Source organism: Myodes glareolus, chromosome 3, assembly GCF_982192425.1.
Source record: "Myodes glareolus chromosome 3, mMyoGla1.1, whole genome shotgun sequence".
Lineage (NCBI taxonomy): Eukaryota > Metazoa > Chordata > Mammalia > Rodentia > Cricetidae > Myodes > Myodes glareolus.
In genome coordinates, this window is record NC_142028.1 from 88185802 (window position 1) to 88206915 (window position 21114).

Consider the following 21114-nt stretch of genomic DNA (forward strand, 5'->3'; position numbering starts at 1 on the left):
TGGGTACGAGGACAGCAGCAACTTCGTGGGATTACAGTGCGCTAAAGAATCAATTAACTTGCCAATACTTACAAAGTGTCCAGTGCGTGGTCAGAGTCTGTGCTGGTTATCCTTGTTGCTGTGTTTCTGTTGTATATATGGAGAAACCAAGTCTGGAGCCGGTAAGTGAATTAGTCACGATCACAAAGCCAACAAAATGGCACTAGAAATATGAGACGGAGCAGCTCTTTAAGCTCCATCCTAATCCCTCCACAGTCTGGGAATATTCTTATTTAAAGGTTAGATATCACAAGCAAGACAGAGGAAGGCTCTTCGGAAAATAATGAGCTTTCAGACCAGCAAGAGAACACAACTGTGACTTGTGACTAAGACTCTCCATACACAGATGGTAGACAGACATGAAATTCAAGTCCCAAGACACCTTGCTGCAGTCTACATATGAGGGAGGGCATGACAGGATCAGGCTGGACAAGGTATTAAAGTACATGCAAAGCCAGACAACAGGGGCATGAAGCAAGCAGGAGGTGTAGGGCGCAGAAACACACCTCTGTGTGGTCAGTGCAGCTATAATAATGACTGTGGTAGTTGTATTACTGCAAGGTTTGAAGCAGAGCTTCCTCCTTACAGCAAAAGGCTGATCTTGTTTATTTAAGAGTATCCAGACCTGCACCCTCCAGGGTTCTGATTTAAAAGTAATCAAGCAGAAATAGGCTGATCCCAAATTTCAAATTTGAGTGTGGACCGTTCAGACAACTTCTAAATCTATCTATCTAGATCTCTCTCTAGTACAGCCATGTGTAACTGGTCCCATTATTCCATGTCACAGATGCGAAGACTGAGATTGAGGTGAGCAATAACAGCTTAAAATACCAGCAAGTGGCAGAGTATGAATTCAGACCAAAGCTGGCCTGACTTTAAGTGCATGCTCTTCCTTGTAAAGTATTCTATGTGGCATCATTCCTCTACTATAAACTAATTGACATTGGTACTTTTCACTAATGGCTTTAGACAAGCCCGTGATCAAGAAAGAAAGAAAGGAAGGAAGGAAGGAAGGAAGGAAGGAAGGAAGGAAGGAAGGGAAAAAAACCAAAGACATCAGTTTGAGTTCTTATTTCAAAAAATTAAATAAATATAGAATCCACTAAATAGTAGCCTTCCTGATGTCACAGATCAACTGGAGATAAAAATGATGTCTGAGAAGAGAGTGAGCAAGGGGGACCTGGCACTGAACTGGGGTGACATCCCTCATACTTCAGGCAGGACAGCTCATGAGATGAGGTGCCCTAGCTCTGAAAGTGCAGCTCTTTGTGATGAGTGGCCTTCCCTGGGACAGGCCATGGCTGCCTTACGCTTTCCAAAGTCGGTCACAATTGGGTGGCATCTGAATCAATGGCTGCCTCACTCTTTTTCTCCCTCCAGGCACTGCTAATGAACTCACTGAGTGCCCAGCACTCTGCTTGGCACTGAAACTCAATGAAGGAACAGCTTGTGGCCCTGGAGAGCTCAGGTTTAAGGGAAAAGACACTAAAATAAAAGTACTAAGAGGCAGGCAGTGCCAAGCACGAAGAGTGCCTCCCAGAGTGGGCAGGAAGTATGTTTAGAGCAGAGCAGGTATGAAGGGTTTTTATGTGGACAAACTTGCTGTAGAATGGAAATGAAAGGCAGGGAACAGGATGGAACAGAAATCACGGGGCCAGGGTGAAATATTGTCTCCCTATATAGTGCTCTCTGACCATTTACAGATGGAGTAGGATTTTGCCTTTTATCCTGCTTTATTCCCCTTACCATTTACTAGCTATTGGTGGCATTACATCATTTATTCATTCACTGCCCATCTCTCCCACGGAGATGCAAACAGTATCCAAGCAGATACTTCTCAGTGCTGTCCCAGAGCCTAGAACTCTGCATCACACAGTAGATGCTCAATAAGTAAATGCCTTCTCAGTAAATGCAGTTGTGAGGCAGTGTCATTGAAAACACGATGTCAACATTGATACATCCCTTCCTTAATAGGACACAGAGAAAGAAGTGATTCATAAGCACCTCTCTTTTTCCTGTTCTTCTAATGTAAATTAAGTATGCTGAAATGTAGACAGAGCTCACCTGCCTCAGAGTTTAATCCTCCCAACAGTGAAAAAGGAAAGAGTGGGGAAGAGAAAGGAAAAAGAAAGAAGAAAAGGGTGAGGAGAGGGAAGAGAAGGAAGGGGACACAGAAGACTGAATTTTCAGTTCACATTATTTCAGTGTCTGGAACAATCTGATGACCAAGTGTCTTAGGGTTTTGATTGCTGTGATAAAACACCATGGCTAGTTTTGTGTCAACTTGTCACAAGCTAGAGTCAACAGAGGAAGGATTCTCAATTGAGAGAAGGCCTCCATAAGATCAGACTATAGGCAAACATGTATGGCATTTTATCAATAGTGATTGATGTGGAAGGACCCAGCTCATTGTGGGTGGTGCCATCTTGGGCTGTTGGTCCTGGGTTCTATAAGAAAGCAGGTTGAGCAAACCGTGAGAAGCAAGCCAGTAAAGAATCCCACCACGACTGTCTCTACATCAGCTCCTGCCTCCAGGTTCCTGCCCTGGTTGAGTTTCTGTCCTGACTTCCTTTGATAATGAACTGTGATGTCGAAGCGTAAGAACAATAAACACGTTCCTCCCCAAGTTGCTTGTGGTCACCATGTTCTGCTCCAGAAACAATAACCATAACTAAGGCAATGACCAAAAACCAATTTGGGGAGGAAAGGGCTCCTTCCAGCTTCCAGGTCACAGTCAGTCCCTGAGGGAAGTCAGGGCGGAGCTCAAGGCAGGAACCTGAAGTCAGGAACTAGAACAGAGACCACAAAGGAACACTGCTTACTCACTGTCTTGTTCCCCATATCGTACTCAGTTTATTTTCTTATAAGTCTCAGGTCCACCTGTCCAAGGCCCTTCCAATGATTGGTAAATCACAGTCAAGAAAGTACCCTACAGCCAGGCTGGTCCTTGGAAACATTTTCTCAATGAAGTTCCCTCCTCTCAGATGAAGTGCTGGAGAGCTTGTGCGCAGTTGAGGAAAAATGGCCCGGGAACAGCAAAACATGTCCCCAGCTGATACTGAAGGAATTCTGGGTGCCTGTGATTTACCTAGTCTCTAAGACAGTGAGGGAAGCACCCGGGCTGGAGTCTTCACCAAGAGTTACTTGGCAACCTAGAAACCACCTCAGAAACCTGACAAACACTGCAGAAGCAGCAGGTGTCTACCACGCCAACGTGGCTGAACTGCAGACTCCAGAGGGCTTGCCTTCTCCCGGACTCCCATCATGGTCTCCATCTTAAGGCACTCTTGCCCTTTTCTCATAGTCTACAGAAAGAGGATCAAACCCTAAAAAAATTTATGAAGGTCCCCCAGATACTTAAGGTTCAAATCCAAGGTCCAGAAAGTCTCTCTCTGCAATCTGGGATCTCCTTCCCGTGTTGCAGTGAGCGCTGGACCACAGACATTTGAAATTTTAAAGGAACTCTCCATTTTAGCTCTCTGAACACGTGACAAGCTTCTCACCCCAGATTGTTCTCAGCTCAGTATGAAAACATATACCAGAGGATGAATGCCTGAGTGAAAGAAAGACCTAAACTTAAATTATTCCCAAATGGCAAGCTATTGTCAGTGATTGACAGCCAGCCTCGACACTCCCCAGTGACAGCCACACACAAAGTAAGCCTTCAAAGAGAGCTCAGTTTTCTTCAATTAGCAGAGCTGAAATGAAACCATTTAGGAAATTATACTATTGGGCGACTGGTGGATTTTAAACATGATGAGAAAAATAAAGGCCGGGCTCAATGGTAACCAGCAGCAGAGCTGGGGCTCTCGGAGATGCCTGGCTTGGGAGCAAGCGAGTCCTGGAACTCACACCTGCCTGCCTCCCTGCCATAGGTCCAGCCTGGACACAGTCATTCTCTTGTTAACTCAAACCTCATTGATTCTGTGCCGCACACAAGAGTGCTGGCAACAGCTGAAGGGCTCTAGCCCATGCTCCCCCGTCCCGCCTCCATTCCCACCCTCACCCCTACATCTCCCACAAGGATTCAGTGTGGGATGCTTTTTTGACAGGTGGTATAGAGGGCATTGCGGGGTACTAGGGGAGAGCAGAGAAAGAGCTATGAAGAAGAAACTCCACACTGCATGGAAAACTGTCATCTGTGGTGTAAGTGCCAGCCCAGGGGGAGGTGTGCTCAGACATCAAGAGAAGAGCAAGTGTGACCAGGGCGAAGGGCAGGTGGCCGCAGAAGGGATGTACCTCTGTTCCACTGCAACACTGGTCCTTTGGCCCTTGTGCCTTACCCAGCTCTGGAAAGCTCTAAGGGCTCAAGTCACTCACTAACATTCACTCAACAAACCAGGACTGCCAAGGCTAGGGGAACCCAAGAACGAGGCACACATAGGCTAGATCCAGTCCTCAGGGGAGGGCCCTGTCACAGGATGGGACTTCCTCCTGAGGCAAACATGAGATGTGACATTCATTCAGATCAAACCTCTGGGGTTCTTGGACTCTCTAGGTTTAAGTTCTGGGAAAATGGACAAGGGAAACCAGAGAAAGGCAGGCGTCTATTTGTTTGAAACAGAAGTATGGGATGGTTTGACTCATCTGGATCCCAGGAGAATAGAAAGATGAAGATTCAACCTCATCCCTTACACTGTCTCCAAATAGCGGAGTAAGGAACACTCAACCCTCTGGATGACTCATTCACATCCTGCCTCCCTACCTCCACCTGTGCCTGGGTGGAGTTCGGTGCAAATTTAAAATGCTAATTAGGGAATACTTAATGAAGCACTACTCTGAGTCAGTGCTCATTTCCTCATTTCGGTTCATGCCCATCAGCAGGCTGTGGAGCAGATCCAGGGGCTATCATCCCTGCTGGACAGCGCTGGGAACTCAAAGGCGAAGGGGTGAAATGTTAGCCCCTCTGTAAGGGACAGAACTGCTGTTTGAAGACCGCACTCAAACCCCAGCTGTGGGAGCATCCTAATTCAACACCCTTGCAAATTCGTCTCTTCTCGACTATCTGATCTGTAAGAGTGGAAAAAAGAAAGGAAGCGAAGTTACCCAACACAGGGTCAGGCACACTCCCTCTTAGTCAGGAGCCTGCGTATTCTGCCTGGCCCCATCTTTGTTCATTTTGTCTTTCTGTAGTGGGGTGAGGATTTAGGGGACAAAGAGATGAAGTAGTCGCCTCTCTCCTGCACTTTTGACGCCGTCCTGTACAGATGATTCCCTACAAGATCCAGAACTGAAAGGACTCGTTCCTGGATGTTATAACCCAGCGGGTTTTTTAGTCATCTAAACCCCCTAATCTACCGGGCACTCAAGTCAAGGGCTGCCTGGAGAACGTGCAGACTCAGAGACCACAGTCAGATAGGGGTTGGGTCCTGGTCTCTCACAAGCAGGCCACTGGTGGTGAGCAGGGCCCCAAGAGCCCCTCTGAGAGAGTTCCACTCTGCTGACCATGGACTAAGGGACGCCCAACAGCCTAGGGAAGGGAGCAAGTCGCAGCTCCAAGGTTAGCCAGGGCCCAGTCACGTGCAGCCAGAGGCAGCCAATTAAAGTTAATTGGCCACCTGTAGATGAGAAGCCCCTGGCGGCAGAGACCACTGTTGGACCTCGGAGAGGCCTATGCTTGCCCCTCTGCCTGCGACCTGCCCTCCTACCCGCAGATACCTGCCCTGCACTGACTAATGAGCTGATGCCACAGAGGGAGGAGGCTACAGGAGGAGGGCACAAGCCGCCAAGAAGCACTTTCTCCTAATAAACTTTCCAGGGACGCTCCTGAAAGCCACGGTTGGATTCTCCCATGAATGTAGCCCCAGGTGCTGAGGGGCAGAGGCACAGAGCAACACCTCATTTAGCAGGGGACAAATGGCCTCCTTTCAGCCTGGCAGATAAAACATCCTGCTCAGATAGGGCCCTGTGCAAGACAAGCAAGACACAGGGGAGGTGCCGAGTACCTCCCAGCTCTTCCTGAAGCCTGGGAAGCCTGGGATGGCTTCAGGGAGAGAATGGAAAGGTGGTGTCTCTTTCAACCAAGCCAGAAGGCAGAAGCAAAGTGAGAATAATGTTGCAATCGAGATGGACATTAGCAGTCACGGGAGTTTATGGGTGTGCACAAGGCCCTCCTAGGCGACAGCACAGGCCCCACCCACCATCTCCTTACAACTCAAAGAGTGCGAGAGAAGAGAAGCAGCTCCCCCCACCTTACTGAAAAGCACCTGGTTGGTGGGGGGTGGGGCCAGTGCTAGGGAAATGGAAGCTTGAGGCCAGCATCACACAAACCCAGCACCGCGGCCATGGTTCAAGTCTCTGCGTTCCAAACCCAGACATTTTAATCTTCCTGCTATGTTTGTTCAGGTAAGGGAGCTGTTTCATTTTTTGATCACAGTATATTAAGAGTAGAAAACCAGACATATTAAACAGCACAATTAGCTCGCTTGTTGGTCCCCGACACACACACACACACACACACACACACACACAAAGAGAGAGAGAGAGAGAGAGAGAGAGATTCACAATTTCTCCTTCTTTCGCTATCTACAGTTCAAGCTCTGATAAAGAAGACTATTAATGCAAAAGTAATAATAAAAATATGGTGGTGTCCCTTTAAGACAGTAGATGCCAGACACTGGGTTGCTTTGGGTTATAATAAGGACTTAAGGCAGAAAGGCTGGTAGGGAGGGAGAAACACACACATGAGAGTCAGTAGTGTTCCCCCCACACAGTAGGGGAGCAATCACTACGCGCTGAATTGAATGTAGTAAAATGCGCATGGAGCCACGGGTAGAAGAGAGAGAAGGTATTCTGTGGAAACCCGGCTACTCTCTGTAAGATGCTCTGCTGGGAATTTGGCACAAGGAAGACATTTGCCACCTTCCATGCTGGTTCCCAACATCAGCTGGAAGCTGCCACTGTCTTAATATCACACAGGGAAAAAGAGCACAGCAGGACACGGGCTTCCAAGGGGCCCCTGGGAGATGCCTGACCTTCAGGGCAGTCCTGACACTGGGTCACCTCAGTGTCATGTTTTCTTTCTCTTTCTAAGAGGAGAAGTTTTAGGGCAGAGAGAAGGTTGTAAGGAAGGCAGAGCTGTTAGTGAAATTCTAGTGACAATCCAGTCGCCAAGGCCTGATGCCAGAAGGCATACTTCTCGCTGCTGTTGGGCTCTTCCAGGGGTGAGTTTGTCTGGGGGTGACTTCTGTCAGTTTGTTACTTTTCTATCCTCGAGGTACTGGGGGTTTCAAAGCACTTTGAAGTATGCTAGAAATATCCCCGATCACCACTTCCCAACCCCCCACCCCTCAAGAAGTGCCCAAAGGATCATCACCATAGATTGGTCAACAACAAGCAATAATAATGATAATCTCAGTATGACCAAAATAGCCATCTTTTTTCCTCTGTCTTTCATTGGAGTACCTCACATGCATTATTTTATTGACCCTTTGAACAATAATCCTGTGATGTTTAACGTGGCAGTGGCTGTACAGTGACAAGGTGACAAGGTCACACTGTCACTTTAAGGCCTGTGGCCTTCACCAGGACCCTTGTACTCATTTGCATAGCCACTATGTCCTAGACATTTTCCTAGCTGCTAGGATACAAAGACCAAGTCAGTGCAACTCGGGGAAGCTCTCATAACTCAGATAGTCAGAGAGACCAAAGTTCACGGCAAGAGTAGACATGAAGAGATGGCTGGGGGCTTCGGGCCTGTGCAGAAGGAAGCACAAAGGGCTTCTCAAAGGAAATGATGCCTCAGTCTGGAAGGGGAAGTGAAACTTTGTCAAATGACAAATGAAGGGCAGGGACCAGCACTTCTGCTGGGGGGAGGGCAGAGGGCAGCAGGTGCTGAGACAGGGAGGGCAGCAGAACATGGTCACGGGCTTCTCAACAGTGAAGAAGAGAGAAAGAGAGCCGGGCGGTGGGCAAAGAGAACACCGGAGAGGAATGAGACTGAGAAAAAGGGGTTTGAATGGATCTCTGTCAGGCCAAGGAGTTTGGAGCTCATCTCGAAGGCTATAGCAGCCTCTGGGGTTTTCTGAGCAAGTGTGTGATGTTCTAAAGGAACAGTCACTCCACAGTTCCGCTCTACTCTCTAGGGGGCGTGGCAAGCTCACAGCCCTTCCAGCTTCTCCTCTCAAAGGAAAGGGGGTGATTTGCTTTTCTAGTAAAGCCAGGGGCAGCCAACAAATGTGGAAGAGAAGCAGATATGTTCTAGGCTCAGGCAGGACCATGCCTGCCCTAAATTCTTGCTCATTTTACTGTCATGCAGAGCCCCCATGACCACGGAGTATCCAGAGACATTAGCTGACATGCTTCCATGAGGTTTGAGAGATGGATTCAAAGTGAGCATATATCGGTGCACAGAGTAACTTCAGAGCAGCTTGGATGAAGAGCTGCCCCACCCCATCCCTAGAAACAGTATTGTGCTCAACCCCCAAAAATCTCAGGGTGTGATGAGTTTCTACCTTTAACCCCAAGTAGGACTCTCAAGTTTCTCTCAGTGTTCCGTGAAAGGCCAACTGTGCACTCCAAAAGGGACAAGGTGAACTGTCCCCAGCAGCTTAGACTAATTTAGAAAATGCCAGAAGCTACACAGCCTAAATTTCCTGATCAACTTTAAGAGAAATAAGACTTGTGATTTCATCTTTGACTAAGCCTGGTTCACCTCTTATTTGATTTCTAAGTTGAAGAGAAAAAGAACACTTTTACGCGTCTTCTCTGGAAGCCTCCTTCCCTTTCAAAAGGAAAACAAACACAGTTCTACTTTGCAAACCGGGAGAGCAGTTGTAATCAGCTACTTGGCTAAAGAAACTCAATTCCAGAGTCAGTCTGGAGTAAGGGGAGGTTTGCTTTCTTACTAATGGGAGCCCATGGGGTGCAGAGACTTCAGGTGGGAGATGATGCAATCTATTGATTATCCGGGGACCGCTCATAAAAAAGTCAGATTCACAAGCCCTCAAACTCACTTGTGTTGTTCACAGGGGGCTGATTTCCCCCTTGACTCTGATCAAGTTGTCCCATCATACCTGCTTGCAAGGCATGTGGTCTTCACACCCGAACCTCTTAAAGCTGGAAATGGGAGTTAAGTAAAAACTAAGGACAGCTAACCTTGAGTAGAATCATAAAAAATTAGACAGGACAACATGGACTAAATCACAGAAAAAAAAAAACAGCCAAGAAGTCCAAAGGGTCCTCAAACCTTGAATTATTGGTTACTTCAAATCTTTTCTTGTATTTTTCATTATTAGAACAAGGAGGGAAAGACTGGAAACCAAGCTGTTCTTGCGGCAGGGCTCTCTCAGCCTTCACATAGCAGGGGGTGGGTGCAGAGGAAGTGGGCGACGTCTGCCTTGCACACAAGCACTGGCAAACTTACAAGCAAGCCGAGAGGACACCAGAATGAGAAGCAAGAGGGACTGCATGCTGTGTCTACCAATACCCATTCTTCTCATCTTCCAAAAATGGAAGCTCCATTCTGGCACAAATCCACTCAAAATAAAAACAATAATCCTTAGTCTCTCTTCTGTTAGGAATGAGAATGTAAGACTAACTTGTAGGTGTGACTCCCGGCCGTGTCCTTAAAATAAACGGGAGCTCCTCTTGTGCTCCGTTTATCCATTCCTACCATCTGGCCAGAATGAGGACATGTCACGTCATGGACCATGAAGACAGCATGGAACCCAAGGGATGAGGACGCATCTAGTTAAGGGGTTGGAACCTATGACTTCCTGGCTCACAGCCTCCCTATGGGCTCAGACATGTGCAAAACTGAGACATGCGTGACTGTCATTATAATGACACCTTTGAAACACTTTGTTTAGGGCCCTGGTTATAAGCAATTGGACCGATGTGTTAATTAATGGAGACAGCATGTCCCCACATCAAGAAGTTTCACTTTAACAGAATATAGTTACAAGGGACAAACTAACAGTGCAACAGAAGTTACATCTCTCCTGGAAAGTGACACTCTTCAGACAGGGAAATGGCACTCAGGCCAAACCTGGTGGCTATGAACTCATCACCTATTGGTCTTTCAAATGGACACAATTCCTGATAATATTAATTCACAGCTGTAGCTAATACAGATAGAAATGCAAGAGCACTGGACGTAAAACTAGATCAGCTGACAATACCAAGACATGAAGCACAATCTGACAGTGAAAGGGAAGACACCGAAGCATACATCATGGATATGAGAAGAATTGATCCACACATAAAAATATGATTTTAAAATATGATTTTAAAATCCACGTGGTCAGATGTCTGGGGCTTCTCTTATTTAGTGGCAAACAATCTTATGTCTCAAAATAGCCTATAAGCATATCGAGTGTAAGCTCAGAGTAATAACGGATGTTCACAACGATATTTCTGAATCATTCTATTTTGGAAAGCATGGAAGTAATTCATTTATAAGTATTTTCAGAACATTAGTCATCTTGAAACTTTGCTTATTTGAAATATCTCAGTCCATGTGACACCATGCACATAAATTATTCCGCACAGATGAAATATATTTGGGTAGCCCATGCATGGTCAATGTTTATAGTCATGTGCTTTCTAGCTCCACTTCTTCAGGCCTTGCCTAGAGGTAATGACCTAGAGATGAATTATACACCCTGCCTGTGGGTCTAGTCATCGCAGTTGTCAGGAAATGCCTAGTCTGGTTTAGACACAAACAAAGAGATCATTATAACTTGGATCACGCCTCTATGTGGGGGAAATACATGTGATATAGATAAATGAAAAGGAAGATCACGATCCACCATATAAAAGGTGCTCTAATGAAATGAGACATACCTAACCTAGAGGAACACTGGGCAAAGATGATGAATGGGGGACTCCAAGTCTCATAATGAATGTGAAAAGATGCCCCTGCCCATCAAACACCTAGAAAATACAAAGCAGGGGAGCAATGCAATACCACCCCATTACCTGTGAGGCTCAAGGAAAAGAATGATCACACTTGCTGCCGGCAAGCGTGGGAAAGGTCACTTCGTACACAGGAAGGAAACGTGAGTTAATGCGCTCCTTGGAAAGTTACATGGCGCCATCTACTACACTTTAAGAGAGACCTATCCTTCCACTGAGGGAAATTACTTTTGGGCATCTACTTGTACGAGTTACAGCATCAATAGAAACAGTAAATGTACAAGGCTGGCAATTTCAGCATCATTTATAAAATTCTGTGAGCAAAATTAAATTCATGTCAGCAAGGAAATGGCAGAAAAATCTGCGGCATATTTGTTCTATTAAAAAGCATATAGTCATTGACAACAGCAGTGTATCTATACCAGCTTACTCAAAGAAGGCTGCTTTGTGTGTGTGTGTGTGTGTGTGTGTGTGTGTGTCTGCCTGTCTATGTGTGTATGTGTGTAGGGGTGTTTGTCTGTGTCTGTGTTTGAATACACATATGTATAAATGAGAGTAGAAGAAAATTTAGGTCATTAAGCTAATTTGTAAACAATCAAAAAGCTATGAGAAAGTAGATGTCCAAGATAAAATAATATAAAATTAAATACACAACCAGATGCAATTTTTGTGTGCATGTACACATACGTGCATATAAATACAGAAGAATCACAAAATGATAGATAACACAAAGGGCTGTGATTTGATTGGATTTTTACTAACATCTTATTTTTCTTAGACTTCATTTTTACAACTAAACTCTATCATTTATATGTTATACAACGATAAAGAAACAAAACCACCTGTGTCAGTGGTGTTCAAGACTGGTGTACCTCAGTCAGAAGAGCGCCTGCAGGCCGAGGTAGCTGACCTCAGATGGGAGTGACCAGGCCAGACAAAGGAAATGTGAAGACAGTGGCTGCAGGCAGGAGAAACTTCATAAGTGAAAGTGTTTGGGGAGAAAGAACTCAGGGATTATGGAGGCGTTCTGCCTTAGAGACAGCAAGAAGTTCAAAATTCAGAAGCAAACAGCTGAGGTTGTGTCTGCAGTAGACCAACAGCTGCCATAATGGTCACCGTAATGCATTTACAAGATGATCTTTACTCAACATTGACAAACAAAAACAGTGTGGCTTTTAGCCAGCTCCACAAATGGACACATATTTTGAGTTCTTAGGCCCCTGTCCATGGTGACACCATGTGTTATACTCAGATATAAACTTCAGTTTGGTGACATTTTCATTTTAAACCCTTCTTCCTGTTGGTTTCCAACTTCCCTGTAAATATTTGCTTGGAGAAAAATGTCACCAAAAGATCTAAACTCAAGCAGGGGCGGGGGGTCATTTTGAAACACAAAGCTGCTGTGTTTTGCATGGTAACTAAAGAAGTCTGAGACCTGTGGCTCAGAGCTCATTTCAGGAAAGAGATGCTTTCATTTATTAAAAGCCAATAAATACAAATGAATTATTTAATATTCGCACTTGTTTAATAGGAACACGTGCTTTGACAGGTGAAATAAAAGGTTATCTGATGTCACCAAGTCACCTGTTTTTTACAATGTCGCTATTTGGGGAGTCTCACGGAAGTCTTTTTAATAATATAGTATTCTTGCACTGTCACCAATAAGAAGATATCCCAAGTATCACTAATAATACCGCTTCCTTGTGCAAACCAAAAAGTGACACACTGTGGTCCTCAGCAGCTGATGCCAACCCGAGAAATGCTCTTCTCTCTGACACAAGGTGTCTTTCACTCTCTATCCCAGGCTTCAGAGCACAAAGGACCCAGCTTACCTATCCCCATCACTCTATTAGAACACATGGTAGGTAATGTTACTATTATATTTCTAAGGAATTGAAAACGGTAAACAAAACATCAGGCAGCTTTTCATAGAGCTGACAGCTCAATAGGAGGAAAAGCCAGGAGGAAAACTCAGTCAGTAAAATGCAATTCTATAACTTTTTAGACAGTAGTCCCGCTGAGCACTGAGATGATAAAAAAAATATATAAGAAAGTGTTCAGGATTTCATGCTTAGCTGGATGTTAAGAGCAGCAACAACTGGGTGGTGGCGGTGCACACCTTTAATCCCGGCATCATTCAGAAGGCAGAGGCAGACAGATCTCTGTGAAGCCAACCTGATCTATACAGCGAGTTCCTCGATACCCAGAGCTGTAACACAGAAAAAAACTTTCTCAAAACAACAACAACAACAACAAAAAAGCAGCAACAGGCACCAGGGAAAGGAACTGAGAATTGACATTAACAGCAGACCTCCTACAGGGTCACAATCCCAATTCTAGTCTTAGTAGAGATGAGACTCCCCGCCTTCTAGAACCTCATAAGACTCAGTCTCCTAAAAGGAAAATATGAGATTGTTTTGATATAATGGAATAGCATGGGAAGTACCCATAAGCAAAAGATAAAGCATCTCAGTAGAGACAGCTTTTGTTAAACCATCAGCAATAATGTTGTTGGTGTTGCTAGTGCTGCCGCTGCTGCCGCTGCTGCCGCTGCTGCTACGGATGATGCTGATGATGCTGATGACGGTGATGATGACGCTGATGCTGTTATTGCTGTTGCTGACGATGCTGATGATGCTGCTGATGGTGATGATGGTGCTGATGATGCTGATGATGCTGCTGCTGATGGTGATGATGGTGATGATGATGATGATGATAAGGTGGTGGTGGTAGTAGCGGTGGTAATGATAATGGTGGTGGTGGTAACAATGATGCCAGAGGTAGTTCCAAATGCTCATAAATCGTACTATTTCAAAGAGCTCCCGGAATCTTATATAACTGATCAGTGAGGAGTACAAGTCACTTATTTTAAATCCCAGCTCCACTGGTTGGCATCTTATGTTCTTCCCAGGTGGAATTTGAAGATAAACCAAGTTTACACATCTGAAGCCAAGAGAGCAGAACCTTGCACATAATAAATGGTTTTTTTTTCCTCTTAAATGGAGCTCTTGGACAGAAGGCTCTGCAAGGCTATGTTCTAATATGCCAGGTGGTTAGCAGCAGCAATCCAGATGCAACTCAGCACAGTGGAAAGAGCACAGTCTCCTGGGTCAAAGAGCTTAAGCTGGATGTAGGCTCTTTGTGCACCACAATCCTGGACAAGGGGCTCAATGTCTCTGCTCCTTGGTTAGAATCTCAGCAAAGACTTCATCATTGCCACGCTGGCACCATTTAACTGAGGAGAAAGTGAAGACCATAACACTATTCACAGGATTAATACAAGGAGAGAATGAGAGAATGGCGGATGCAAGTTCAACCACGTGTCTGACTTACAGGAAGCCGGCAGTAAGTGAATAAGTAGACTTCTAGTGCATTACCCTACCCAAAGACAAATATCAAATGCGCTCTCTGATGGCCTGCAGTACCTACTGCACTACTGACAAAATATCTAAATTCATAGTTTTCAACCATCCTACAGGACCAGAAGTCACATCTACAACTATTCCCCCAGAGTCTCAAGCCACAGGGTTCTAATTAAAACATTCCCTCAAAATGCAGTTGAGTAGAACCAGAAGATAGAAGGCTCACTTAATGAAATTGTTACAGAAAATGTGTGACCCTTCTAGTGCTTCAGTCTGCAGACATGGGTGACAGTAAAGTCCTCCCCTTTCCAGTAGGAATGCCTATAGCCACCCTTTGTGCACACTACTTTTGTGCACATTACCTTTGTGCACACTACTGACTCATGGTACACAACTAAAAGCAATAGGTACCTACTCCTTTCTAGGATCAGCTCTTACATGGAAGGATACACAGTGACCCACGAGCTCAAATACCTGAGCTAGGACTGTTTACCACCTCCTGTCTCTAGAGGCCTGACTAATGTATGGTAGACATACATTTTTTTTCTGTAGAAAAGAAATTGACACCTGTTCTAGTTACTTTTCAATAGCTGTGAAGAGATACAATGACCAAGGAAACTTATAAAAGAGTATATTGAGGGTTTATTGGCTCAGAGGGCAAGTCCACGACTATCATAAGAGGAACAAGACAGCAGGCAGGCAAGCAAACATGGTGCTGAGGCAGTAGCGGAGAACTTACAATCTGTTCCATAAGCATGAGGCAGAGAAAAGGAGCAAACTGGATGTGTCATGGGCTTTGAAACCTTATGCCCACCCTTGGTGACATAACTACTAATTCTTCCCAAACAGATCTACCAACTAGAGACCAAGTATTCAATATATGAGCCTAGGAGAGCCATTCTCAACCAAACCACCACACCAACTCACTGGAAATGTAACTAAAGGCTTAGGCTAGAAGACTCTAAATTTTCGTGCTCTGAGAAGCTACTGGGTGCGTAAAGCTACAGTGCTTATATCTGATGCCCTCAGATCTTTACGGAGTAAAATAGGAAGCAGATAGACAGTAAAATGAAGGTCTGAGTTTCAACTCAAACTCAACTGTCCTTTCTCTTTCTGACTTGGTCAATCGATGTAACCTCTTCAAGCCTAGTGTTCTTCTTCTGTTAAAGTAAGGATTGCGATGCTATCACATAGGGTGATGGTGCACTTAATGAGGCTATTCAGTGAACATTTTAAAATGAACTCATTTCATATTATCATCTCCTTGTTTAAAACGATCCCAGTGGCTTGTAGTGGTCATATCTCCCGCAGCTCCTGGGCACCACCTACGTGTGTATCTTCTGCTTTAAGGTGCGTGTGTATGCCTGCCTGTACTCCATGGTCTCCAGATATAATCTAGTTAGGAAAGCATGGCATTAAGTGCGAGAAGCAGCACAAATGTTTATCTATGTGTGTTCACCATAGAGGGTATGTATTTAAACAATCAAGGGAGGGATTGTTATATTTATCTTAAACAGTTTCATCTGAATTTTTGAAAAATTTTATTATTTTTTAACAAAAAAATAGAGTGAGAAAAAATAACCAGTGTTGGGGCTCACACCCTTAAACCCAACACTCAGGAGGCAGAAGCAGCAGGAATGCTGTGAGTCTAATGCCAGCTTAAGGTCTGTGGTGAGTTCTAGACTAGCACGAAGGCTTCAGAGGAATGTTCTTTACAACAGAAAGAGGCAAAGGAGAGTGGGCAGAGGGAGGGGGGAGGAGGGAGGGAAGGAGAGAGGGATGGAGGGAGGGAGGGAGGAAGGAAGGAGGCAGAGAAAATAAGGAACAACGGGATAATGTTAAGGGCACTGATCATCCTTTAGAAGCTCCTAAATGAAGTGGTCATTAAATTGTAATCATGCCTGTGCTAATCATGTGTGGTCTGCCCTGGGATGCATGAGGAAAATGAACTGCCCCTTGCTTTAAAGAAATGTACACTCTGTTGGAATATATAGATCCTGGAAACTCCTGATACCCACTTCAAAAGATGTGTGTGACAAGAACAGAGGGAACAGGAGCTCCACGCAAGAAAAGGGTCTTTGTGTGATATTCCTTGTAAGATGGCCCTCGAGTGATGAGTTCAGCTCACTAGACTGAAAAATAACACGGTGGTTTCCAATGGGTAACCCAGCAAAGGTACCAGTTACACGTGGAGTGCCAATAGGATACCAATGCATATGTAGCACAGGTGGGTGTAAGTGTGGCATGCATCAGTGTGAGAGAGATGCAGTACAGCTGTGCCCATGTGTACGTGTGCATGCATACAAGTCTGTGCTGGTATGGCTAGGGAGCAAATAGGGGTATGGTGCTGGGTACATGTGCTTTGACGTATGGGTATAAATAGACTGTGTATATATGTGAAGGTCTGTGACACTGCTTTTGTGTGTGTGCATGAGCTTATCTATTTATAAGCACACTTGTAAATGTGTGAATAATATACTATGTGTATATTTGTCAGCAAGATTATGTATATAAACAAGAGTGTGTGATGCTGTAAGTATACCTTGGGTGTGCATATGTGAGATGAATGAAGCGTGTGCATATGTGTGTGACAGCATGTGTGACTGTATATGTATGTTGGGATGTATGCCAGGCTGTATGCTTATGTAAGCATTACTGTATGCATGTACAAGTTGTGATTTGTGTGATTCTGTATGCATTGGTATGAGGGTGTGCAGTCCTGGGTGCAAGTCATGGGGGTGTATGTATTGAAATACATGTGTGAAACACTGGGACAGAGGGAGGGAGGAGAAGAGGGAAGAAAGGAATGAAGAAGGGAAGGAGGGAGGGAGGGAGGGAGAGAGGAGGGAGGGAAGAGGGAGGCCAACCAGTGAAAGCCCTTGATGTCTGTGGTCAGGAATTTGAATAATATGCTCTAGGCACTAGAGTGCCCTTTCTGGTTTTGATCTGGGAAGAAATGTGATCAAAGACATGTTTTAGAAAGATCATATCAGCCGCAGATGGGCCTGTTCCAGAGGGCAGAAGAAGAGCTGGGGAGCCTAAATGGTGCCTGCATGGGGATTAGGAGGCCAGAGAAGAGAAAAGGCTGACTTATTTTTCTATTACCTCACTATCCTTCACTTTATTTCCCTAAGGTTAAATAAACAGTACACTTAAAAAAAAAAAAGTTGTCCATTCCATGGAAGAAAGATCCCCAGACAAAGGGACACCTCTTTCAAATCATTAGATGCTCAGCCTCACTTGATCCAGCCCAAAGCAAGCTCTCCACTGGGCACAGCAGCACTACCCTGGAAACACAGCAGTCCTGACCCCACTGCACCAGGGAACCCCAGGGAAGGATGAGAGGATGCGAGATGGAGTAACAGGCTCTCTGTGACTCCACACTCATTTGGTAACTGTCTGATCGTATCAAAGGTGCGGTGCAGGCAGCAGCCTCTCTGGAACAAGTCTTGGGCAGCTTAAGGTCTTTTCTCACCTTTTTTTCCCCCAGGCCAAATGGCAGGACAGGACCTGCTTCATCTGAGCACTGTTCTCTCTCTTGGTGCTAATGTTACTGTTTTCTGACCCTGTCCCCTGAATCTCCTCCACATCCCTTTTCTCTTTCCTATCTCTCTTTCCTCTTTCCCGCTCTCCGACTTTATCTGAAATCTTGGGCTTTCTCCGTCTCTTCATTTCTCACCAATGCCATTCCACCACCCCCCTTTCTGTCTTCTTCTTCCTCTCTCATTGTTCTCTTCCCATATCTCTTCCTACTATAAAAGGACAAAAAAAGTAGTCTATTTTAGAAAAAGAGCAAAGTCTTGGCTAGCACTAGAATCTACAATAAATATAGTCACTGCAAAGCAACTGGCTGAGTTGAGCTTCTAAGGGAAAAAAAAAAACCTTAGCAAACAGCAAGCACTGTATTTGAAGCCACTCATTTTGAAGAAAATAAGAGTAACATACGGCTGGCAATTGCCCCCTGGACACCAGTATCACCAGGTACTCTTCCAAATGGGTAATTCCTATTTGCTAAGCAGCGCCAGCCAGCTCCCTCCCTCCGCACTGGGAAGGATCTGGCTCTACCGCCACATTGCACTGCCCAGCTATTCCTCCCACCCAACACAGCAAGGGAAAAAAAGCCATAAAATTCAGAACAGCTCCTGTCAGCACTGCAGGCATTGCAGAGACCACTAGGTCCAAACCGCGATCAGATCACGGGTAGAGATGGGGGCCCTGAGACCATGAAAGCCAAAGGGATCCCATTACTGGAAATCTCAAACATAAGACCTGTTGCAAAACCTTGTCTGTCCGTGGAAACACCTCCGGGTTTTTGCCTTTGGAACAGGATTCTACTGCCTTATATTCAGGTGTCTAAACAGATAGAAGCAGCTTAAGCTCGGCACAAAAAAGAGTTTAAAAGGCACAGGGTGCCTTTGGAATCCACTGCATGCACCCTGCAAAGGAGATGTGATGGGGAAGGGTGCAGTCGAGAAAGCTGCAGCGGTGGAGGGCTCTACGCTCTGAAGACCTTTTTAATATGGCTGTATTGTAATACTGCAGTGCCAAACCCCACCAGTGGTTCCAAAAAAGAAACGAGGGGGAAAAAGCCTCGCTATGCAGCAGAACTTCCCAGCCCTGGAAACAGATTGCCTCCCGTTTGCACCCATTTAATAATGGCTTTATTTAGCACAATCGGGGGAGATGTGTGTTCTGCTAGGCAGTGCACAGAAAGCTCTGTCGGCAACGACACGATTCTTCCTTCCTACATGAAACTAAGATGCAATCCTCTAAACTCAGCAGCTCAAAGCGTAGCAACGCCACTGCGAGGAGGTGCGATTCACAGAGAGAGCCTCTTGGAGGTTTGTATGTGTGTGTGGTGGGGGGCCAGGCAGGCAAGGGGACACACCTTTCCTCCAAGCGGTTGGGTACTCCATGCTGCCTGCAAAGTCCACCCAGACTGCGCTGTCAAGGGTTAATTTCCTCAGCAAAAAACTAAAACACACATACACCCTACTCCGTCGACCCCCTCTATCTCTGTCACCAGCACATATTTGAATCTTCTTAATCTTAAATTCCAGAAACCCTCCCCCACGCCCCATCAGTCCTATCTTTTGGGACCAGCTCCTGCACCTGGGCTCGATTCCCGCCTCATCACCAATGGAAGCCCAAAGAGCCCGGCATAATTATTTTCCTACAAGGGTATGCCTAATTGGTCACTAACCTAATTGATTAATCATCTCATTTTTCAAAGCAGCATCCAGGCGTCAGGCTACCGAGGAGATGGGAAAACATGTATGCAACGGTCCAAGGGGTAAAAAATACAGACCTAGGGAAAGACCCCCAGCCAGCTAAATCGAAGTGGCCAGAAATGAAAAGAGAAAGCCACGACACGAGCAGGGAAATGCGCACGACCATAGGAGGATCTAACCAGGAGCCTCTAAACTGCCAGAGTCCGGCAGGCTCCAACAGGAATGAAGTTGTTTTCCCTGGGGACTGAAGGGTTAAATGACTGCGCGTCAACCCTGTCTCCGCTGTGCTGGAGGGGAGCAGAATCCACTTGTCCCCTTCTCAGGCAAATCCCCCCCCCTAGTGGTCCTAAGGGTCGCCCTGGCTTTCTGACCACAACTTGCTCCTCTGTGCGCGGCCCTCATCTGCGCCTTTGCGCGCTACCCAAAACTTTGCGCACACTGCGGCCGCCGCCTGGCCGCTTTGCGCGGCGGAACGCGCCACCAAGTCCAAGTGCTGCGGGCAGCCCTTCCGCAGGCAACGCCGCACGGCTTTGGGCATCAGACTTTTCCTCCGCCTCCAGTCCCCACGCAGGGGCTCCCTCGTGGCTGCGGGAACGCGCCTCCCGGCCCGCAGTGGGCATCGTGGCCGCGGCGCTGCAGACCACCACCCTGCAGTGTCCCTACGGCGCCCACTCGACGGCTGGACGCCTGTGGCCACCCTTGTCCTGACGCGCCCACCCCAGCCTTCCATGCCGCGGCCGCCGGGCGCAACACCTTCTCCTACCTTCCAGCCGCCAAGGACCACACTGCCGGCTCAGCCCTCTAGACTCATCATCCTATGGTTGCAGAACAGGGCGTCCGGACTCTGCTTTTGTTCCCTAGGGCAGGGAGGTCCGTGCGGGGCCAAGGAGCGGGAGATGCTACCGAGCTGGGTATCTGGGAGAAGGGAGGCTCACTCCCAGCAGCTCTGCTGGCAGCAGTAGTGGCGGCGGCAGCCGTGACAGCAGCAGCAGCAGCAGCAGTAGAGATAGTGCCGGCTCTCTGCAGGCTACATCTTTCATACCTTATACATCACTACCGAATTCCCCCGAATAGGAGAGCCCTTCAGCATTTCGCCACCTAACGCTGGAGCCGGGGCTGGCAACAGTGATTTGACTGGACCTGGACACAGTATGGATTCTGTTAAGGGGACAGAACCTCAGTACCCACTCGCCACTCGCAGACTCCCTTCTAGAAAACAACAGCACCTCCTATGACCATCCCTGATATCCCAGCAGCTCTCTGCTCAGGTTCCGGCGTTCTGTGTCTGCTCCCAAGAAGGTCTGGGCTTTTGGACAAGCAACAGTGTTTTATTATGGAAACTCATTCCCAACTGCCTGTTCGGATCTTCCCAAGGAGTGTCTTTGCAGGGGGTGTTAGTGCTGCAGACACACCCTCGTGATTGCACAAGGGTTCTGCACACCTCGGGAGCAAGCTTGTACGCAGTGGGGCAGGCAGGAGAGGGGTCCACTTGCAGCTGCGAGACCTTAGCAAATTGCCAAATGGTTGAGTCTCTGTTGCTTCATCTCTAAAATGGGAATCAGATGAGTTTTCCTGTAAGGTTGCAGTGAGAATAAAACAAGCTAAAAATAAGCAGAGTGGAGCGC

At 46.4% G+C, this 21114-nt stretch overlaps 1 protein-coding gene and 1 long non-coding RNA gene across 4 annotated transcripts in view; one reads left to right on the forward strand and one right to left on the reverse strand.

The window, feature by feature from the left end:
- Nucleotides 1–20472, reverse strand: part of Dab1 (DAB adaptor protein 1) — a 1122840-nt gene extending 1102368 nt beyond the window's left edge. For 2 of the 3 annotated variants that reach the window (XM_085686340.2, XM_085686342.2), the window contains exon 1: nucleotides 20253–20472. The gene's annotated coding sequence lies outside the window, so the exon portion shown is untranslated. The remainder of the gene's footprint in view (nucleotides 1–20252) is intronic. The other variant, XM_048453230.3, reaches the window with a different exon arrangement.
- Nucleotides 6275–8681, forward strand: LOC125412448 (uncharacterized). Its single transcript, XR_007235597.3, has 2 exons — nucleotides 6275–6384; nucleotides 8297–8681. It is a non-coding gene; the product is annotated as an uncharacterized LOC125412448 (long non-coding RNA).
- Nucleotides 20473–21114: the final 642 nt, after the last annotated feature.